This window comes from Bombina bombina, chromosome 5, assembly GCF_027579735.1.
Source record: "Bombina bombina isolate aBomBom1 chromosome 5, aBomBom1.pri, whole genome shotgun sequence".
Lineage (NCBI taxonomy): Eukaryota > Metazoa > Chordata > Amphibia > Anura > Bombinatoridae > Bombina > Bombina bombina.
Genome location: NC_069503.1, coordinates 1,079,046,112 through 1,079,067,408, shown reverse-complemented (window position 1 = coordinate 1,079,067,408; position 21,297 = coordinate 1,079,046,112). Strand labels below are relative to the sequence as shown.

Genomic DNA, 21,297 nt, shown 5'->3' with positions numbered 1-21,297 from the left:
CTCCATTTTTCTATCTATAATAGCCTTAAATGACCCAGAATATTTATTTTTTTATTATTATTTTTTTTGGAAAGCCAACTAATAGCACCATCTTTTTTATATAAGTAGAAAACACTAAGCTTATATTTAAGTATGGGAAATATTTTTATTTATTCATTTGTTTCTTAGTTCTAGTAAGTTTAGTGTGGGTGTTACCGGTCTCTGTTATATCCAATTTTGTAACAACGACCTGTGGCCATCTAGAAAGTCATTAGACATTACCCTTCAAGTAGAGGAATCTCTTTTTTTCAATAAGGTGTTGCATATCCTTTAAGTGGTGTCATAGTAAAATAGAAAGTCCTCCATTCTCTCTATATGTCCAAGTTGCTAATGTATCTACCAGATGACTTTGTTTACCATTATAATCAGCTGATTTCCTGGACTTTTGGCCATTCAAATTAAAAATCTTTCACCTAGATTACGAGTTTTGCGTTAATGTTTTAACGTTGAAAAAATTTCAGCGCAAAAACAGTAACGCAGCCATTACGAGTTGTGTCAGTATAGCTATACCGCAAGCATTTTAGCCTGTAACGCAACGTCAATCCCGCACTCAAAAAAATTACATTTCCATAGCGCCGGTATTACAAGTTGTGAGGCTAAAATTCTTGAGTTCCAGCCTATACCAAGATGATCCGTTCCAGTATCTGAGACCAGTAGTTATCAGTTTTGCGCAACAAAACTGTTACACAAAACTCATAACTAAAATTTTACAAAGTACACTAACACCCATAAACTACCTATTAACCCCTATTCCGCCACCATCCCACATTGCAAACACTATAATAAAGTTATTAACCCCTAATCTGCCGCTCTCGACATCGCCGCCACTAGTAAAATTTATTAACCACTATTCCGCGGATCCCCAACATCGCCACCACTATAATAAAGTTATTAACACCTATTCCCCCACACCCCAACATCGCCAACACTATAATAAAGTTATTAACACCTATTCCCTCGCACCCCAACATCGCCAACACTATCATAAAGCTATTAACCCCTATTCCGCCACCATCCCACATTGCAAACACTATAATAAAGTTATTAACCCCTAATCTGCCGCTCTCGACATCGCCGCCACTAGTAAAATTTATTAACCACTATTCCGCGGATCCCCAACATCGCCACCACTATAATAAAGTTATTAACACCTATTCCGCCACTCCTCGACATCGCAATGGAGATTGCGTTACGGCGATCACCATTCCGCGCTTCAGATGTTAGTTTTTTTATAACACTCTCTCCCCATTGATGTCTACGGGAAAAGCGTGCACGAGCATATCAAAGCAGCCCTTTGATTTTGTGCGGTATGGAGCTTAACGCCACCATATCGCATGCATAAGATGGCTTTTCAGAAACTTGTAATGGCAGCGCTATGGAGGATGAAATAACGAAACTTTTATTGCGTTCGTTTCACACCCTCTAGGTGTATATTTTTTATTCCAATAAATAATTTTATCTAATTTGTATGTAAATGTTATTCTCTGCTTCATCATCTGAAGATAGAGAAAGAATGAGATTACATTTTCAAATACTACCATAATCCCCCAAATCTCGTTGTACTACTTGAGGATTCTTGGGAATTTTTTTGTTTAAAAAAAAAAATGCTATAGATGTTTGTTTCCTTAGGCCTAGATTTAGAGTTGGGCGGTAGCCGTCAAAACCAGCGTTAGAGGCTGGTATTTAGAGTCAGTCATTAAAGGGTCTAACGCTCACTTTCCAGCCGCGACTTTTCCATACCGCAGATCCCCTTACGTCATTTGCGTAACCTATCTTTTCAATGGGATCTTTCTAACGCCGGTATTTAGAGTCGTGGCTGAAGTGAGCGTTAGAAATCTAACGACAAAACTCCAGCTGCAGAAAAAAGTCAGTAGTTAAGAGCTTAATGGGCTAACGCCGGTTTAAAAAGCTCTTAACTACTGTGATCTAAAGTACACTAACACCCCTAAACTATCTATGTACCCCTAAACCGAGGTCCCCCCACATTGCCGCCACTCTATTAAATTTTTTTAACCCCTAATCTGCCGACCGCCACCTACGTTATACTTATGTACACCTAATCTGCTGCCCCTAACACCGCCGACCCCTATATTATATTTATTAACCCCTAATCTGCCCCCCTCAACGTCGCCTCCACCTGCCTACACTTATTAACCCCTAATCTGCCGAGCGGACCGCACCGCTACTATAATAAAGTTATTAACCCCTAATCCGCCTCACTCCCGCCTCAATAACCCTATAATAAATAGTATTAACCCCTAATCTGCCCTCCCTAACATCGCCGACACCTAACTTCAATTATTAACCCCTAATCTGCCGACCAAATCTCGACGCTACTGTAATAAATGGATTAACCCCTAAAGCTAAGTCTAACCCTAACACTAACACCCCCTAAATTAAATATAATTTAAATCTAACGAAATAAATTAACTCTTATTAAATAAATTATTCCTATTTAAAGCTAAATACTTACCTGTAAAATAAACCCTAATATAGCTACAATATAAATTATAATTATATTATAGCTATTTTAGGATTTATATTTATTTTACAGGTAACTTTGTATTTATTTTAACCAGGTACAATAGCTATTAAATAGTTAAGAACTATTTAATAGCTAAAATACTTAAAATAATTACAAAATTACCTGTAAAATAAATCCTAACCTAAGTTACAATTAAACCTAACACTACACTATCAATAAATAAATTAAATAAAATACCTCCAATTACCTACAATTAAACCTAACACTACACTATCAATACATTAATTAAATACAATACCTACAAATAACTACAATTAAATAAACTAACTAAAGTACAAAAAATAAAAAAGAACTAAGTTACAAAAAATAATAAAATATTTACAAACATTAGAAAAAAATTACAACAATTTTAAACTAATTACACCTACTCTAAGCCCCCTAATAAAATAACAAACACCCCCAAAATAAAAAAAAAATGCCCTACCCTATTCTAAATTACAAAAGTTCAAAGCTCTTTTACCTTACCAGCTCTTAAAAGGACCTTTTGTGGGGCATGCCCCAAAGAATTCAGCTCTTTTGCCTGTAAAAAAAACACATACAATACCCCCCCCAACATTACAACCCACCACCCACATACCCCTAATCTAACCCAAACCCCCCTTAAATAAACCTAACACTAAGCCCCTGAAGATCTTCCTACCTTATCTTCACCTCGCCGGGTATCACCAATCGGTCCTGGCTCCAAAATCTTCATCCAACCCAAGCGGGGGCTGGCGATCCATAATCCTGCGGCTGAAGAGGTCCAGAAGAGGCTCCAAAGTCTTCATCCTATCCGGGAAGAAGAGGCGATCCAGACCGGCAACCATCTTGATCCAAGCGGCATCTTCTATCTTCATCCGATGAGGAACGGCTCCATCGTGAATCTTCTTCCTCCGACGTCCAACTGAAGAATGATGGTTCCTTTAAGGGACGTCATCTAAGATGGCGTCCCTCGAATTCCGATTGGCTGATAGGATTCTATCAGCCAATCGGAATTAAGGTAGGAAAATTCTGATTGGCTGATGGAATCAGCCAATCAGAATCAAGTTCAATCCGATTGGCTGATTCGATCAGCTAATCAGATTGAGCTCGCATTCTATTGGCTGATCGGAACAGCCAATAGAATGCAAGCTCAATCTGGATTTTCCTACCTTAATTCCGATTGGCTGATAGAATCCTATCAGCCAATCGGAATTCGAGGGACGCCATCTTGGATGATGTCCCTTAAAGGAACCGTCATTCTTCGGGAAGTCGTCAGTGAAGATGGATGTTCCGCGTCGGCGGGATGAACATGGATCCGGAAGAAAGAAGATTGAAGATGCCGTTGATAGAAGACTTCAGTCGGATCATGGACCTCTTCAGCTCCCGCTTGGATGAAGACTTCAGCCAGATCATGGACATCTTCAGCCCCCCGCTTGGGCTTGGATCAAGACATCGGAGCCAGGACGAATCGGTGTGATACCCGGCGAGGTGAAGATAAGGTAGGAAGATCTTCAGGGGCTTAGTGTTAGGTTTATTTAAGGGGTGTTTGGGTTATATTAGGGGTATGTGGGTGGTGGGTTGTAATGTTGGGGGGGGTATTGTATGTGTTTTTTTTAAAGGCAAAAGAGCTGAATTCTTTGGGGCATGCCCCACAAAAGGTCCTTTTAAGGGCTGGTAAGGTAAAAGAGCTTTGAACTTTAGTAATTTAGAATAGGGTAGGGCATTTTTTTATTTTGGAGGTGTTTGTTATTTTATTAGGGGGCTTAGAGTAGGTGTAATTAGTTTAAAAATGTTGTAATTTTTTTCTGTTTTTAAATATTTTTTATTTTTTGTAACTTAGTTCTTTTTTATTTTTTGTACTTTAGTTAGTTTATTTAATTGTATTTATTTGTAGGAATAGTATTTAATTTATTTATTGATAGTGTAGTGTTAGGTTTAATTGTAGATAATTGTAGGTAGTTTATTTAATTTATTTATTGCTAGTTTAGTGTTAGGTTTAATTGTAACTTAGGTTAGGATTTATTTTGCAGGTAATTTTGTAATTATTTTAACTAGGTAACTATTAAATAGTTCTTAACTATTTAAAAGCTATTGTACCTGGTTAAAATAATTACAAAGTTACCTGTAAAATAAATATTAATCCTAAAATAGCTATAATATAATTATAATTTATATTGTAGCTATATTAGGATTTATTTTACAGGTAAGTATTTAGCTTTAAATAGGAATAATTTATTTAATAAGAGTTAATTTATTTCGTTAGATTTAAATAATATTTAATTTAGGGGGTGTTAGGGTTAAAGTTAGACTTAGCTTTAGGGGTTAATAAATTTATTAGAGTAGCGGTGAGCTCCTGTCGGCAGATTAGGGGTTAATACTTGAAGTTAGGTGTCGGCAATGTTAGGGAGGGCAGATTAGGGCTTAATACTATTTATTATAGGGTTATTGAGGCGGGAGTGAGGCGGATTAGGGGTTAATAACTTTATTATAGTAGCGGTGCGGTCCGCTCGGCAGATTAGGGGTTAATAAGTGTAGGCAGGTGGAGGCGACGTTGGGGGCGGCAGATTAGGGGTTAATAAATATAATATAGGGGTCGGCGATGTTAGGGCAGCAGATTAGGGGTACATAGGGATAATGTAGGTGGCAGGGGTGTACGGAGTGCAGATTAGGGGTTAAAAATAATATGCAGGGGTCAGTGATAGTGGGGGCAGCAGATTAGGGGTTAATAAGTGTAAGGTTAGGGGTGTTTAGACTCGGGGTACATGTTAGAGTGTTAGGTGCAGACGTAGGAAGTGTTTTCCGATAGAAAACAATGGGGCTGCGTTAGGAGCTGAACGCGGCTTTTTTGCAGGTGTTAGTTTTTTTTCAGCTCAAACAGCCCCATTGTTTTCTATGGGAGAATCGTGCACGAGCACGTTTTTGAAGCTGGCCGCGTCCATAAGCACCGCTGGTATCGAGAGTTGAAGTTGCGGTAAATATGCTCTATGCTCCTTTTTTGGAGCCTAACGCAGCCATTCTGTGAACTCTAAATACCAGCGGTATTTAAAAGGTGCGGCCAGAAAAAAGCACGTGTAGCTAACGCACCCCTTTGGCCGCAAAACTCTAAATCTAGGCAATAGGCTTTTTGATTTAAGATATAACCCTACAACTACAATTTTGCTATTTATGTTTATGATCATGTTTTCTCTAAGTTTACTTAAATGATATTATTATAGTGTTTATTTAACTCTGCTGTAAAGAGTCTTCATTAATTTTTGCGAAAAAAATATATTAAAATGTTTCTCTCGCATGTATACCTGGTGACTACTAGAATCAAAAATAATTGACACTTCTTCCACAAATGTAGTTATCGTATTGTTTTGATGTTAGGGAATCAATGTAAAACTTCTATATTATATCTTTATTTGCAAATTTGTTTAATTTCATTATTCATTCCCGTACATAGAGTAATGTTAAGAATAACATCGCTGAATTGTTGCGCATAAGAATATAATAGCCTCCAGCAGCAATGTTAACCCATGTTAAAATATTTTTTTTGTCAATGCAGAAGCCTATTATTCTGCGATATTCTTACGTTTCACTGACGTTCTTTCCTTTGCAGAAAAGTAATGGGATCCCACTTAACATACTTAGCAATTCAGCTTAAAAATGTCAAGATTCAGATAATAGGAGCATACTTACCTTATGCTTTATATGATTTTTGTAGTTGCTACAATTGCATAAAATAGCACACTAATACCATAATAACGGATTGTACTGTTTCTTGATGAGGAAAATGTTTCACATGAAACTTGGGCAATGATCTTTTCTATCTCCAAACAAAACAGAACAATGATTGACTGTATATTGTATGTTAGTGGAAAGGCTGTCAAAGATGATATTCACCCACATTATCATGACTGAAAACTTGACAGTTGGTGTAACAAGGGATAATAAATGTAAGTTCTGAAATTTTGGCACTCACAATAACCCTTAAATTAAGTTATGCTAGGGTTTCTTTCTTTCTTTTTCCTAATCTGGGCAACATTTGTGGTCATTTTTTTTATTAATACTGCCTCTGCTGTTAAACGTCTTCAAGATTTAATCCCCTGAGATTTTGCATTTTGTTTTTTTGTCATCCTGTGAGATTTTGATGATTATACTCTGGTAGTAAATCTTGAGTCACATAGAATTGTATGCAGTTGCACATTTACCTCTCAGACCTGTCATCAATGTACCCTGTAAGCATTGTCAACATTAAGGGATAGATTTAATAAGCAGCAGATGCTGCTTTCTACGCCCGCTGGAAACTTAAGTTAAGAAGCAGCAGTCGTAAGACCGCCACTCCTTTACTTCTCTTCCAACTTTTAGGTGGCAGACTGCAATCATTCCGATACGATACGAATGGGATGATTGACACATCGGCATTTAGCAATGTCAGGCAGACAGGATTTGCTACAGCGAATCATGTCCACCCAGCATATGATAAATTAACCCCCTTATGTCCTCCCTACATGTTCCACCTCTGAAGAACCCCCTCACATCTTGTGATCGCCTCCAAACATCTAAGTGACTTTCTAACACTTAAAGTCACTTACCTTAATGGGACACTGACACCATATAACTGAGAGCTTTTATTATGCAGAAGTCTCTGCTCATAGAGCTAGTAGTTGAGACATTGCCGATGCCATACACAACACTGACAGCAATCTGCAATCATACTGCTATGGGCTAGATTTCTGAAAGGCTAGACAAACCCTGTATGTGTTTCGCCTGTAACTGCGTCCCAGCTCGCCTCCGGAGAAGCGCACATGTGCGCCTGAATTCATAAAAAAAAATAGACGTAAGGTGCGCAGGTGAGCTGGGCGTAATAATGATAAATTTCGCCTGTCGGAAAAAGCATTTACTCCCTATTTACTCCCTATTTATCACAGTACATCCCTATAAATATTTACGCCGCCATGTTTTGATTATTAAAAAAACATTTCTCCAACATTGGTGTGTCCGGTCCACGGCGTCATCCATTACTTGTGGGAAATGTTCTCCCCCACAGGGAAAGGCAAGGAGAGCACACAGCAAGAGCTGTCCATATAGCTCCCCCTCTGACTCCGCCCCCCAGTCATTCTCCTTGCCGCTCTGAAAAGTAGCATCTACCACGGGGATGGCGAGGAGTTTGTGGTGTTAGTTGTAGTTTTTTATTCTTCTATCAAGAGTTTTTTATTTTAAAATAGTGCTGGCTTGTACTATTTACTCTATAAAAGAAAAGTGATGAAGATTTCTGTTTAAGAAGGCTATGATTTTAGCACAAGTAACTAAAATCCATTACTGTTACCATGCAGGACTGTTGAAACAAGAGAACTTCAGTTGGGGGTAACAGTTTGCAGACTCATCTGCTTCAGGTATGACTAGTCTCCTTCTAACAACACAGGCTAATGCTAGATGACAGTCATTTTTCCCCTCAGGGGAAACGGCAAGCCATTTTTCTTTCACCTCAGCAAAAAAGATAACAGGCTTCCCCTTTTTGTTTTTTATGCTGGTAGACACTGTTAGGGGCTAAATTGATTGGTTTTTATTACAATATTATACAATTTGAAATATTTTATAAGCTCACATACACTTGGGAACGTTTTTTATTGATCTGGCTTGTTTTAGACACCTAAATCTAGTCAGGAAGGCCCCTTCACTCTAGTGTGCTGAGGGGCAGTTGAATTTCAAGGCAGTGCATGCAGATTCATGTGAGAGGGTCCTGTGGTTCAGAAAGTGACTCCAAAAGGCTTTTTTCTGTGAATGGTGACCCCTAAGGAAGGTAAAAAGCTGCAGCAAGGCTGTAGCTGGGATTGTGGTGTGTAAAAACGATTAAATCCAACAATTAGCTCCGGTTTGCTTGTTTTAAGAGCTAGAGTCTCCATATTTGCTGTGCAATACTTTCTAAGCATTAAGACACTGGGGTCCAAATTTCAGAAAAATCGGATATTGCCTTCATAGTTTTTTGAACATTCAGAAATAAATGTGTCATTTTATTATTTAAAGAGACAGTAACGTTTTTGTTTAAAATCGTTTTTATTGCATTGTTTGCCTGCCTAAATCTGTTTAACATGTCTGTTCCATCAGATAACCTATGTTCTGTGTGTATAGAGACAAATGTGGTTCCCCCTTCGAGTGTTTGTGATAATTGCGCCATAGCGTCCAAACAAAATCAGGACAGCTCTGTTATTTTTCATAATGTTGCCCAAGATGATTTATCTAATGAAGGTAGTGGGGATAGCTCTACATCCTCTCCTTTTGTGTCTACACCAGCTTTGCCCGCGCAGGCGACACTTAGCGCGCCAGTGCTTATTTCTATGCAACAATTATCAGCAGTAGTGGATAATTCTATAGCAAATCTTTTATCCAAACTGCCAGTTTTTCAGAGAAAGCGTGATTGTTCAGTTTTAAATACAGATAAAAAGGATGAACAATCAGACGCTGACGATGCCTTATCTATTTTACCCTCACATCAATCGGAATTGGCTGTGAGGGAAGGGCTGTCTGAGGGTGAAATTTCAGACTCAGGAAAAATTTCTCAACAGGCAGAACCTGATCTAGTGGCATTTAAGTTTAAGCTAGAACATCTCCGCGCTTTGCTTAAGGAGGTATTAGCTACTCTGGATGACTGTGATTCCATGGTAGTACCAGAGAAGTTGTGCAAATTGGACAAATTTTTAGAGGTCCCAGTGCACGACAACGCTTTTCCAATACCTAAGAGGGTAGTGAACATAGTGGAAAAGGAGTGGGAGAAGCCAGGTGTACCCTTTGCCCCACCTCCTATATTTAAGAAAATGTTTCCCATAGTAGACCCTAGAAGGGACGCATGGCAAACGGTCCCGAAGGTTGAGGGAGCTGTTTCAACACTAGCGAAGCACACAACTATTCCTATAGAGGACAGATGCGCTTTCAAAGATCCTATGGATAAAAAATTGGAAGGATTGCTTAAAAAAATTTTTGTTCAGCAAGGGTTCATCCTTCAACCAGCTACGTGTGTTATTACTGTCACTTCAGCGGCGTCCTTTTGGTTCGAAGAACTAGAAAGGTCGCTCCAGAAAGAGACTTCCTATGAAGAAGTCATGGACAGAATTCACGCATTAAAGTTAGCTAATTCCTTTATATTGGATGCCGCCTTTCAAATAACGAAATTGGCGGCGAAAAACTCAGGTTTTGCTATAGTAGCGCGGAGGGTGCTTTGGCTAAAATCCTGGTCGGCAGACGTGTCGTCCAAGACTAAGTTACTGAATATTCCTTTCAAGGGTAAGACCCTTTTTGGGCCGGAATTGAAGGAAATTATTTCAGACATCACTGGGGGTAAGGGCCATGCCCTCCCACAGGATAGGCCTTTTAAGGCTAAGAACAAGTCTAATTTTCGTTCCTTTCGCAATTTCAGGAACGGACCGGCTAATAACTCCACTGCCGCTAGACAAGAAGGTAACGCGGCCCAGCCCAAACCCGCTTGGAAGCCCATGCAAGGCTGGAACAAGGGTAAACAAACCAAGAAACCTGCTGCTGCTACCAAGACAGCATGAAGGGGTAGCCCCCGATCCGGGACCGGATCTGGTAGGGGGCAGACTATCTCTCTTCGCTCAGGCTTGGGCAAGAGATGTTCTGGATCCCTGGGCACTAGAGATAGTTTCCAAGGGATACCTGTTAGAATTCAAGGGACTTCCTCCAAAGGGAAGGTTCCACCTGTCTCGCTTATCTTCAGACCAGATAAAGAAACAGGCATTCTTATATTGTGTAAGAGACCTATCAAAGATGGGAGTGATAAACCCAGTCCCCTCCGGGGAACAAGGTCTAGGGTTTTACTCAAACCTGTTTGTGGTTCCCAAAAAAGAGGGAACTTTCAGGCCAATTTTGGATTTAAAGATATTAAACAAGTTCCTCAGAGTTCCATCCTTCAAGATGGAAACCATTCGGACAATCTTACCAACAATCCAGCAGGGTCAATTTTTGACTACCATGGATCTGAAGGATGCGTATCTGCATATCCCAATCCACAAATCTCATCATCAGTTCCTGAGGTTCGCCTTTCTGGACAAACATTACCAGTTTGTGGCTCTTCCATTCAGTTTAGCCACCGCTCCCAGAATTTTCACAAAGGTGCTAGGGTCCCTTCTAGCAGTCCTAAGACCGAGGGGCATCGCTGTAGCACCTTATCTAGATGACATCCTAATCCAAGCGTCGTCTCTTTCCAAAGCGAGGGCTCATACAGACATTGTGTTGGCTTTTCTCAGATCTCACTGGTGGAAAGTGAATATAGAAAAAAGTTCACTGTCACCGTCCACAAGGGTTCCTTTTCTGGGAACAATAATAGATTCTGTGGAAATGAAGATCTTTCTCACAGACGTCAGAAAGACAAAGCTTCTAAAAGCTTGTCGAGTTCTTCACTCTATTCCTCAACCCTCCATAGCCCAATGCATGGAAGTAATAGGACTAATGGACGCAGCAATGGATGTGGTTCCTTTTGCTTGAATTCATCTAAGAACATTACAGCTGTGCATGCTCAATCAGTGGAATGGGGACTATACAGACTTGTCTACCCAAATTCAAGTAGACCAGGTAACCAGGGATTCACTTCTCTGGTGGTTGACCCAGGATCACCTGTCTCAGGGAATGAGTTTCCGCAGACCGGAGTGGGTCATCGTCACGACCGACGCCAGCCTCTTGGGGTGGGGCGCGGTCTGGGACTCTCTGAAAGATCAGGGCCTATGGTCGCGGGAAGAGTCGCTTCTCCCGATAAACATTTTGGAACTAAGAGCCATATTCAATGCGCTCCTGGCTTGGCCTCAGCTAGCGGAAACCAGGTTCATAAGATTTCAGTCGGACAACATAACGACTGTTGCGTACATCAATCATCAGGGGGGAACAAAGAGTTCCCTAGCGATGAAGGAAGTAACCAAGATAATCCAATGGGCAGAGAATCACTCCTGCCATCTATCTGCTATTCACATCCCAGGAGTAGACAACTGGGAGGCGGACTATTTGAGTCGTCAGACTTTCCATCCGGGGGAGTGGGAACTCCATCCGGAGGTCTTTGCTCAGTTAACCCAATTATGGGGCATTCCAGACATGGATCTAATGGCGTCCCGTCAGAACTTCAAGATTCCTTGCTACGGGTCCAGATCCAGGGATCCCAAGGTGACTCTAGTGGATGCATTAGTGGCGCCTTGGTCGTTCAACCTAGCATATGTGTTTCCACCGTTTCCTCTCCTCCCCAGGCTCATAGCCAGGATCAAACAGGAGAAGGCCTCAGTGATTCTGATAGCTCCTGCGTGGCCACACAGGACTTGGTATGCAGACCTGGTGAATATGTCATCGGCTCCACCATGGAAGCTACCTTTGAGACAGGACCTTCTAGTACAAGGTCCATTCGAACATCCCAATCTAGTTTCTCTGCAGCTGACTGCTTGGAAATTGAACGCTTGATTTTATCCAAGCGTGGGTTTTCAAATTCTGTGATACTCTGGTCCAAGCCAGAAAACCTGTGACTAGAAGGATTTACCATAAAATATGGAAAAAAATATATCTGTTGGTGTGAATCCAAAGGATTCTCCTGGAGTAAGATTAAAATTCCAAAGATTCTCTCCTTTCTCCAAGAAGGTTTGGATAAAGGATTGTCAGCTAGTTCTCTAAAAGGACAGATTTCTGCATTATCCGTCTTGTTGCACAAACGACTGGCAGCTTTGCCAGATGTACAATCTTTTGTTCAGGCTTTGGTTAGAATCAAGCCTGTTTACAGACCCATGACTCCTCCTTGGAGTCTAAATTTAGTTCTTTCAGTTCTTCAAGGGGTTTCGTTTGAACCTTTACATTCCATAGATATTAAGTTACTATCTTGGAAAGTTCTGTTTTTGGTTGCTATTTCTTCTGCTAGAAGAGTTTCTGAATTATCTGCTTTGCAGTGTGATCCACCCTATCTGGTGTTCCATTCAGATAAGGTTGTTTTGCGTACTAAGCCTGGTTTTCTTCCAAAAGTTGTTTCCAATGAGAACATCAACCAGGAAATAGTTGTTCCTTCTTTGTGTCCGAATCCAGTTTCAAAGAAGGAACATTTATTACACAATTTAGATGTTGTTCGTGCTTTAAAGTTCTATTTAGAAGCAACAAAAGATTTTAGACAAACCTCATCCTTGTTTGTCGTTTAATCTGGTAAGAGGAGAGGTCAAAAAGCTACTGCTAACTCTCTCTCTTTCTGGCTGAAAAGCATTATCCGCTTGTCTTATGAGACCGCCAGACGGCAGCCTCCTGACCGTATCACAGCTCACTCTACTAGGGCTGTGGCTTCCACATGGGCCTATAAGAACGAGGCTTCTGTTGACCAGATATGTAAGGCAGCGACTTGGTCTTCTCTGCACACTTTTGCCAAATTCTACAAATTTCATATTTTTGCTTCTTTGGAGGCTGTTTTTGGGAGAAAGGTTTTGCAAGCCGTGGTGCCTTCTGTTTAGGTAACCTAATTTGCTCCCTCCCTTCATCCGTGTCCTAAAGCTTTGGTATTGGTTCCCACAAGTAATGGATGACGCCGTGGACCGGACACACCAATGTTGGAGAAAACAGAATTTATGCTTACCTGATAAATTACTTTCTCCAACGGTGTGTCCGGTCCACGGCCCGCCCTGGTTTTTTTAATCAGGTTGAAAATTTTTTTCTTTATACACTACAGTCACCACGGAACCATATAGTTTCTCCTTTTTCTCCTAACCTTCGGTCGAATGACTGGGGGGCGGAGCAAACAATGTTTCTGTGCTGTTTGTGCCATATGTTGATAATTTAAGATCATAAATATAAATATATCAATATATCGATATATATATATATAGATATATATAGATATATATACAGGGAGTGCAGAATTATTAGGCAAATGAGTATTTTGACCACATCATCCTCTTTATGCATGTTGTCTTACTCCAAGCTGTATAGGCTCGAAAGCCTACTACCAATTAAGCATATTAGATGATGTGCATCTCTGTAATGAGAAGGGGTGTGGTCTAATGACATCAACACCCTATATCAGGTGTGCATAATTATTAGGCAACTTCCTTTCCTTTGGCAAAATGGGTCAAAAGAAGGACTTGACAGGCTCAGAAAAGTCAAAAATAGTGAGATATCTTGCAGAGGGATGCAGCACTCTTAAAATTGCAAAGCTTCTGAAGCGTGATCATCGAACAATCAAGCGTTTCATTCAAAATAGTCAACAGGGTCGCAAGAAGCGTGTGGAAAAACAAAGGCGCAAAATAACTGCCCATGAACTGAGAAAAGTTAAGCGTGCAGCTGCCAAGATGCCACATGCCACCAGTTTGGCCATATTTCAGAGCTGCAACATCACTGGAGTGCCCAAAAGCACAAGGTGTGCAATACTCAGAGAAATGGCCAAGGTAAGAAAGGCTGAAAGACGACCACCACTGAACAAGACACACAAGCTGAAACGTCAAGACTGGGCCAAGAAATATCTCAAGACTGATTTTTCTAAGGTTTTATGGACTGATGAAATGAGAGTGAGTCTTGATGGGCCAGATGGATGGGCCCGTGGCTGGATTGGTAAAGGGCAGAGAGCTCCAGTCCGACTCAGACGCCAGCAAGGTGGAGGTGGAGTACTGGTTTGGGCTGGTATCATCAAAGATGAGCTTGTGGGGCCTTTTCGGGTTGAGAATGGAGTCAAGCTCAACTCCCAGTCCTACTGCCAGTTTCTGGAAGACACCTTCTTCAAGCAGTGGTACAGGAAGAAGTCTGCATCCTTCAAGAAAAACATGATTTTCATGCAGGACAATGTTCCATCACATTCGTCCAAGTACTCCACAGCGTGGCTGGCAAGAAAGGGTATAAAAGAAGAAAATCTAATGACATGGCCTCCTTGTTCACCTGATCTGAACCCCATTGAGAACCTGTGGTCCATCATCAAATGTGAGATTTACAAGGAGGGAAAACAGTACACCTCTCTGAACAGTGTCTGGGAGGCTGTGGTTGCTGCTGCACGCAATGTTGATGGTGAACAGATCAAAACACTGACAGAATCCATGGATGGCAGGCTTTTGAGTGTCCTTGCAAAGAAAGGTGGCTATATTGGTCACTGATTTGTTTTTGTTTTGTTTTTGAATGTCAGAAATATATATTTGTGAATGTTGAGATGTTATATTGGTTTCACTGGTAAAAATAAATAATTGAAATGGGTATATATTTGTTTTTTGTTAAGTTGCCTAATAATTATGCACAGTAATAGTCACCTGCACACACAGATATCCCCCTAAAATAGCTAAAACTAAAAACAAACTAAAAACTACTTCCAAAACTATTCAGCTTTGATATTAATGAGTTTTTTGGGTTCATTGAGAACATGCTTGTTGTTCAATAATAAAATTAATCCTCAAAAATACAACTTGCCTAATAATTCTGCACTCCCTGTATATATATATATATATATATATATATATAAAACTGTTGGTACCATATGCGCCTGTGGAAGCGCAAATTTCTGGCAATAACAGTCTCTTCTTGGCGCTGTGCCTTTAAAAAATTAGTTAAAAGAAGAAAGTACTGCATCAGAAGATGTAAAAGCATGTATTAGTCAGTCTGTATGGCAAAATATGCAACACGCAATTGAAGCCGAAATTTCAGTTCCCTATCGGCGCCAAGCAATGATAAATAAGAAACTGTGCGTATTTGTAGGTCGGGCTGTTAAGTTACGCCTATTACTAATGTATATTGTTGCACTCGGGAGCGCGCCTGTGTGTCTAGGCGAATGCAAGCAGAGTGCAAATAAGTTTCTTTCAGATTTGCGCAAATATAGGTGCAGAGTGCTTTGCTGAATAGCTTAATATGACGATCAGTTCATATGCACTATTTTGGATGGAATTATAGGAGAATGGCTTTGATAAATCTAGCCCTATGTGTTCAAGGGTGTTTTCTGCCTGCAATTATCAAAATCAGGGTGTGTAACCCTTAAAGTTTGCAGTTAGAAGGATTTCTCTGAACTCATAGTTGTGAAAGTAGTATGATGGCCATCAAATATCATATTCCTTGTTTTGGTAATTTCTTTCCTATGACATGGAGAGTCCATGACATCATTTCAATTACTAGCTGGATATTCAACTCCTGGCCAGCAGGAGGAGGCAAAGAGCACCCCAGCAAAGCTGTTAAGTGTAACTACCTTACCCATAACCCCCAGTCATTCTCTTTGCCTCTGTCAATGAAGGTTGTGCGAAGTTGGTGTCTGAAGAATTTAATCCTTTTATGGGTACTTTTCCCTGCAATCAAGGATTGGGGTCTAGCTGTGTCCATGTCAATCTCTTCAGCAAGAGTAGTGGTGGATTTTAACAGTTAAAAGGTGGCGATGAAGTCTTTACTTTACTTTTAACACTTTGCTACCCCTTTGTAGAAAGCCAGAGTTGGCTACTCTGTTCGTTCTTTTCCTACATGTCCATGCCAGGGAGTGATGTACTTGCCACACCTAAGGATCAGCATATATCATGTTATGTTGGGAAGTTTATTTTATTATGGTTCTTGAGGGCTTACTTACTTAGGGCTTAAAACGGGAAAGCCATTTTTTAACTGTGTCACTTTCGCACAATTGTTTCACTGAATAAAAATATTGTGCAGTTCATATTGGTCCCGCTCACGTGACCCGCACTTCAAGTTTTCCGGAGCGGAGCCATTGAGGACGTTAGCGATCTTTTGCTACAGAGCCGAGGATTTCCAGCTAGAAGTTTCTTGTGTCGGCTTAGAGTTTATCTTCTACCCAGATCGTCTAAGGAGAGAGGAAATCTCTACAAGGAGTTTCGTTTTTCCTCTTACTAGTGGGGTGTATCTTTTGGCTTGTAGGGGCCTCAGGCAATCTGAGGTTTTTTTCAATAGCGACTTTGATGTTTATTTTTAATTTTCTACACCCTGAATAATTAATTTGATAATTCAATTTTTCTTTACATAATATGTTTGTCTTTACTAGTGGCACATATTACACTATAGCATGGACTTCCTATGCAATTTTGTTCCTCTTGTTTAGCTAAAGCTTTACAATTTAAGAATAAATTACTCCATTCTGAGCCAACTGTCTCTCAGGATAATGCTGTGTGTGATATGCCTCAGCTTTGTCCTCAAACTTCCCAAGCCTTAATTGTTTCTCTTTCTGTGCCTTCTGTGTCCTCTCAACCTCCTGGGGGTGTTTATTTACCTGGGTATTTTGCCGCTCAATTTACTTCTGCAGTATCTGTGGCTTTGTTAGCCTTCCCTTCTGTAGGTAAGTGTAAGAGGAAATCTAATCATTTGTTTGCTAGTAAGGTTTCTGACCCCTCTAAGTCTGCATTAGTCAATATTTCTCATTTGTCTGATGTGGAAAATACTTCAGTAGCTTCTAAAGGTGAAATTTTAGACTCTGACACTTAAGCAGAAAAATCTTCAGAATCTGAAGAAGTACATTTTAGATTTAAGCTTGAGCTCCTCCGGTTATTACTGAATGAGGTTCTAGCTACTTTGGATGACTCTGAACCTTTGGTTGCTGTCAACCCCTCAAAGTCTTTTTAAACTGGATAGAGTTTATGATTCTCCATCTTCTGAGGAGGTTTTTCCTGCTCGAAGGAAGATGTCTGAAATTATAGCTCAGGAATGGAATAAGCCAGGGGTTCCTTTTTCCCCTTCCCCTGTTTTTAAAAAAAAATGTTTCCTGTTGCTGACTCAATTCGCGCCTCTTGGCGCACTGTGCCTAAAGTAGAAGGAGATATTTCTACTCTTTCTATGAGAACTATCATTCCTATAGAGGATAGTTGTTATTTTAAGGATTCCATGGATAAAAAAACTAGAGGCTTACTTAAAAAAGATGTATATCTATCAGGGATTACAGTGGCAACCTGCAGCGAGTATCGCCATGGTTGCGGGGGCAGCATCTTACTGGTGCAATGCCTTGTCTGATCTTATTACAGAGGAAACTATGGTAGATGAGATCCAAGATAGGATCAAAGCTCTCAAACTGTCCAATACCTTTATCTGCGATGCTAACATGCAGAATGCAGATAATTAGACTGGGAGCTAAGATGTCTAACTTCACTGTACTAGCACGCAGGGCTCTGGTTAAAGTCCTGTTTGGCTGATGTTTCTTCTAAGGCCAAACTTTTGTCTTTACCTTATAAGGGTAAAACTCTGTTTGGACCTGGTCTGGTGGAAATCATTTCAGAGATTATGGGTGGAAAGGGTTCTTTCCTGCCTCAGGACAAGAAGAATAGACCTAGGGGTCAGCAGTCTTCTAATTTTCGTTCCTTTCGTAACTTTAAGTGACAAAAGTCCTCCTCTTCCTCTTCCAAACCAGACCAATCCAGGTCAACTTGGAAATCCAGCCAGCCCTGGAATAAGGGAAAACAGAACAAGAAGCCTTCCGCTGACTCTAAATCAGCATGAAGGTTCTGCCCCCGATTCAAGTTTGGATCAGGTGGGGGGCAGGCTTTCTCTTTTTTGTCAAGCCTGGATACGCAATGTCTCAGATCCATGGGAGGTGGACATAGTGTCCCAGGGTTACAAAATGGGATTCAAGTCTTGCCCTCCAAAGGGCAGATTTCTCCTGCCAAGACTTTCCTCAAACCAGGTAAAGAAGGAGGCCTTCTTAAATTGCGTAATGGACCTATCCTCCCTGGGAGTTATTCAAAAATATTTGTGGTACCCAAAAAGGAGGGAACTTTCCATCCAATTCTAGATCTCAAGTGTCTCAACAAATTCCTCAGGGTTCCATCCTTCAAGATGGAGACTATTCGTTCCATTCTTCCTTTGATTCAGGAAGGTCAGTTTATGACGACCATAGAGCTGAAGCACGCATACCTTCATGTTCCTATTCACAGGGAACATCACCAGAATTCTTCAAATTTTCAGTTTGTTGCGTTTACCTTTGATCTGACCACGGCTCCCAGAATATTCACAAAGTTTCTGGGGGCGCTATTGGCAGTGATCAGAGCCCGGGGAGTTGCTGTGGCACCTTATCTAGACAATATTTTGGTTCAGGCGTCATCTTTTCAACAAGCTCCATTTCATACAGAGATGATGTTGTCTTTTCTACGTTCCCACGGGTGGAATGTGAATTTGGAAAAGAGTTATCAAACTCCATCTTCAACAGTGTGTTTCCTAGGGACTATAATAGATTCCATGTCCATGAAGATTTTCCTGACAGAGGTCAGAAAATCCAAACTTCTTGCTTCCTGCCTTTCTTTCCAGTCTGCCTTTCGTCCATTAGTGGCTCAATGCATGGAGGTGATTGGTCTGATGGTGGCATCCATGGACATCACACCCTTTTGCTCGGTTCCATCTACGACTCCTGCAGCTTTGCATGCTCCATCAATGGAATGGAGAGCATTCAGATTTATCACAGAGGATAAATCTGGACTCCCTAACAAGAGACTCTCTATTGTGGTGGATGTCTCAGGGGCATCTGTCTCAGGGCACTTGCTTCCTGAGACCTTCCTGGGAGAATGTAACCATGGACTCCAGCCTGTCAGACTGGGGAGCTGTTTGGGGTTCTCTGAAAGCTCAGGGCCTGTGGTCTCGGGAAGAGTCCTCTCTTCCCATAAACATCTTGGAGTTGAGAGCAATCTTCAATGCCCTATCAGTGTGGCCTCAACTGTCTTTAGTCCTGTTTATCAGATTCCAGTCGGACAACAACACCTCAGTGGCTTACATCAACCACCAGGGAGGGACTCATAGTTCCTTAGCCATGAAGGTGTCTTACATTCTACAGTGGGCGGAAGCTCCTAATTGCCTTCTATCTGCCGTCCACATTCCAGGTATGGATAACTGGGAGGCAGATTTTCTGAGAAGACAGACTTTTCATCCTGGCGAGTGGGCTCTCCATCCGGAAGTGTTCTCTCAGAAAACCCTTAGGTGGGGGAGTTCCAGAGCTAGATCTGATGGCATCCGGCCAAAATGCCAAGGATCCAAAGTACGTTTCAAGGTCAAGAGATCCTTAGGCTGTTCTGATAGATGCATTAGTGGTTCCTTGGATGTTCTCTCTGGCATATCTGTTTTCTCCATTTGCTCTCCTTCCACGAATCATTGCTTGTATCAAACATGAGAGAGCATTGGTGATCCTAATAGCTCCTGCATGGCCTCGCAGGATCTGGTTTGAGAATCTGGTATGGATGTCATCTCTACATCCTTGGAGGTTACCTCTAAGGAAGGACCTTCTAAATCAGGATCCTTTCCTCCATCCAAACCTAGATTCTTTGAAGCTGACTGCTTGGAGATTGAATGCCTAGTTCTGTCTAGACATGTTTTTTCTGAAACTATGCTTCAGGCTTGCAAACTGGTTACTTGCAAGATTTACCATAAGATATGGTGCAAATTTTTATTGGTGTGAATCTAAAGGGTTCTCCTGGAGATGGGAGAGGATTCCCTGAATTTTGTCTTTTCAGGGTCAGATTTCTGCGTTATCTATCCTTTTGCACAGATGTCTGGCAGACTTACCAGATGTTCAAGCTTTTGTCCAGGCTCTGGTTTGAATCAGGCCTGTATTTAAACATGTTGCTCCCCCGTTCAGTCTTAACCTAGTTCTAAGAGTTTTGCGGCAGGCTCCGTTTGAGCCGATGAATGCTGTTGATATAAAGTTAATATCTTGGAAGGTTTAATTTCTCCTTGCTATTTCTTCCACTCGCATAGTCTCTAAACTTTCTGCTCTGCTGTGTGATTCCCCGTATCTTATTTTTCTTGCAGAAAAGGCGGTCCTTCATACTAAATTGTGGTTTCTCCCTAAGGTGGTGTCGGATTGAAACATTAATCAAGAAATTATTGTTCCAGTCATAAAGACTGTCTTTTGCATAACTTGGATGCTGTGCGGGCTCTAAAATTTTACTTACAAGCTACTAAGGATTTTCTGAAATCTTCTGCCCTGTTTGTGGTTTTCTCTGGAGAGCGCAAGGGTCGGAAGGCCACTTCTACTACTCTGTCTCTTTGATTGAGAAGTTTGATTCGTTTGGCTTATGAGACTGCTGGACAGCAGCCTCCTGAGAGAATTATGGCTCATTTCACTAGGGCTGTCTCCTCCTCTTGGACTTTTCAAAAATTAAGCTTCTGTGGAATAGATTTGCAAGGTGGCTACATGGTCCTCTCTGCATGCTTTTTCCAACTTCTACAAATTTTATACTTTTGGGGGTTCTTCAAGTGACTGGTGTTTAGGTCTTCCTGCCTTTTTCTCCCTCCCTGTTCATTCCGTTTGGGTATTTGTCCCCACTAGTAATTGGAATAACGTTGTGGACTCTCAATGTCATAGGAAAGAAAACAAAATGTATGCTTACCTGATAAATTTCTTTCTTTCCGGAAATGGAGAGTCCATGACCCCGTCCTCTCTTTTTAATTATAATTTGGCAGTTTTTGATTAAACATCAGGCACCTTTATTTCACCCTTGTGTTTCTTTCCTTTCCAATTCCTTCGGCTGAATGACTGGGGATTATGGGTAAGGTAGTTACTCTTTGCCTCCTCCTGCTGGCCAGGAGTTAAATATCCCAATAGTAATTGGAATGACGTTGTGGACTCTCTACTTCCGGAAAGAAAGAAATGTATCAGGTAAGCATAAATTTAGTTTTTTACCCCCATGCAGGTCTCAACTTAATTTCATGCCTTTTGATTTTTTTTTTTTTTTTTAAATATTTTATTTTTCCAATGCCAAGTACATAGACAGACATCTAGAATTACAGAGTCATTCAGCTAGATACAGTATGATGGCATGTCTATTCAATACATTAGCATCTCAGTTTTCCAGTATTTTTCCTTGGAGATC

General features: G+C 40.9%; 1 protein-coding gene across 1 annotated transcript in view; it reads left to right on the top strand.

Moving 5' to 3' along the window:
• The window catches only part of ADCY8 (adenylate cyclase 8), a 937,503-nt gene that overhangs the window by 362,113 nt on the left and 554,093 nt on the right, over positions 1-21,297 (top strand). The gene's annotated exons all lie outside the window — the stretch shown is intronic.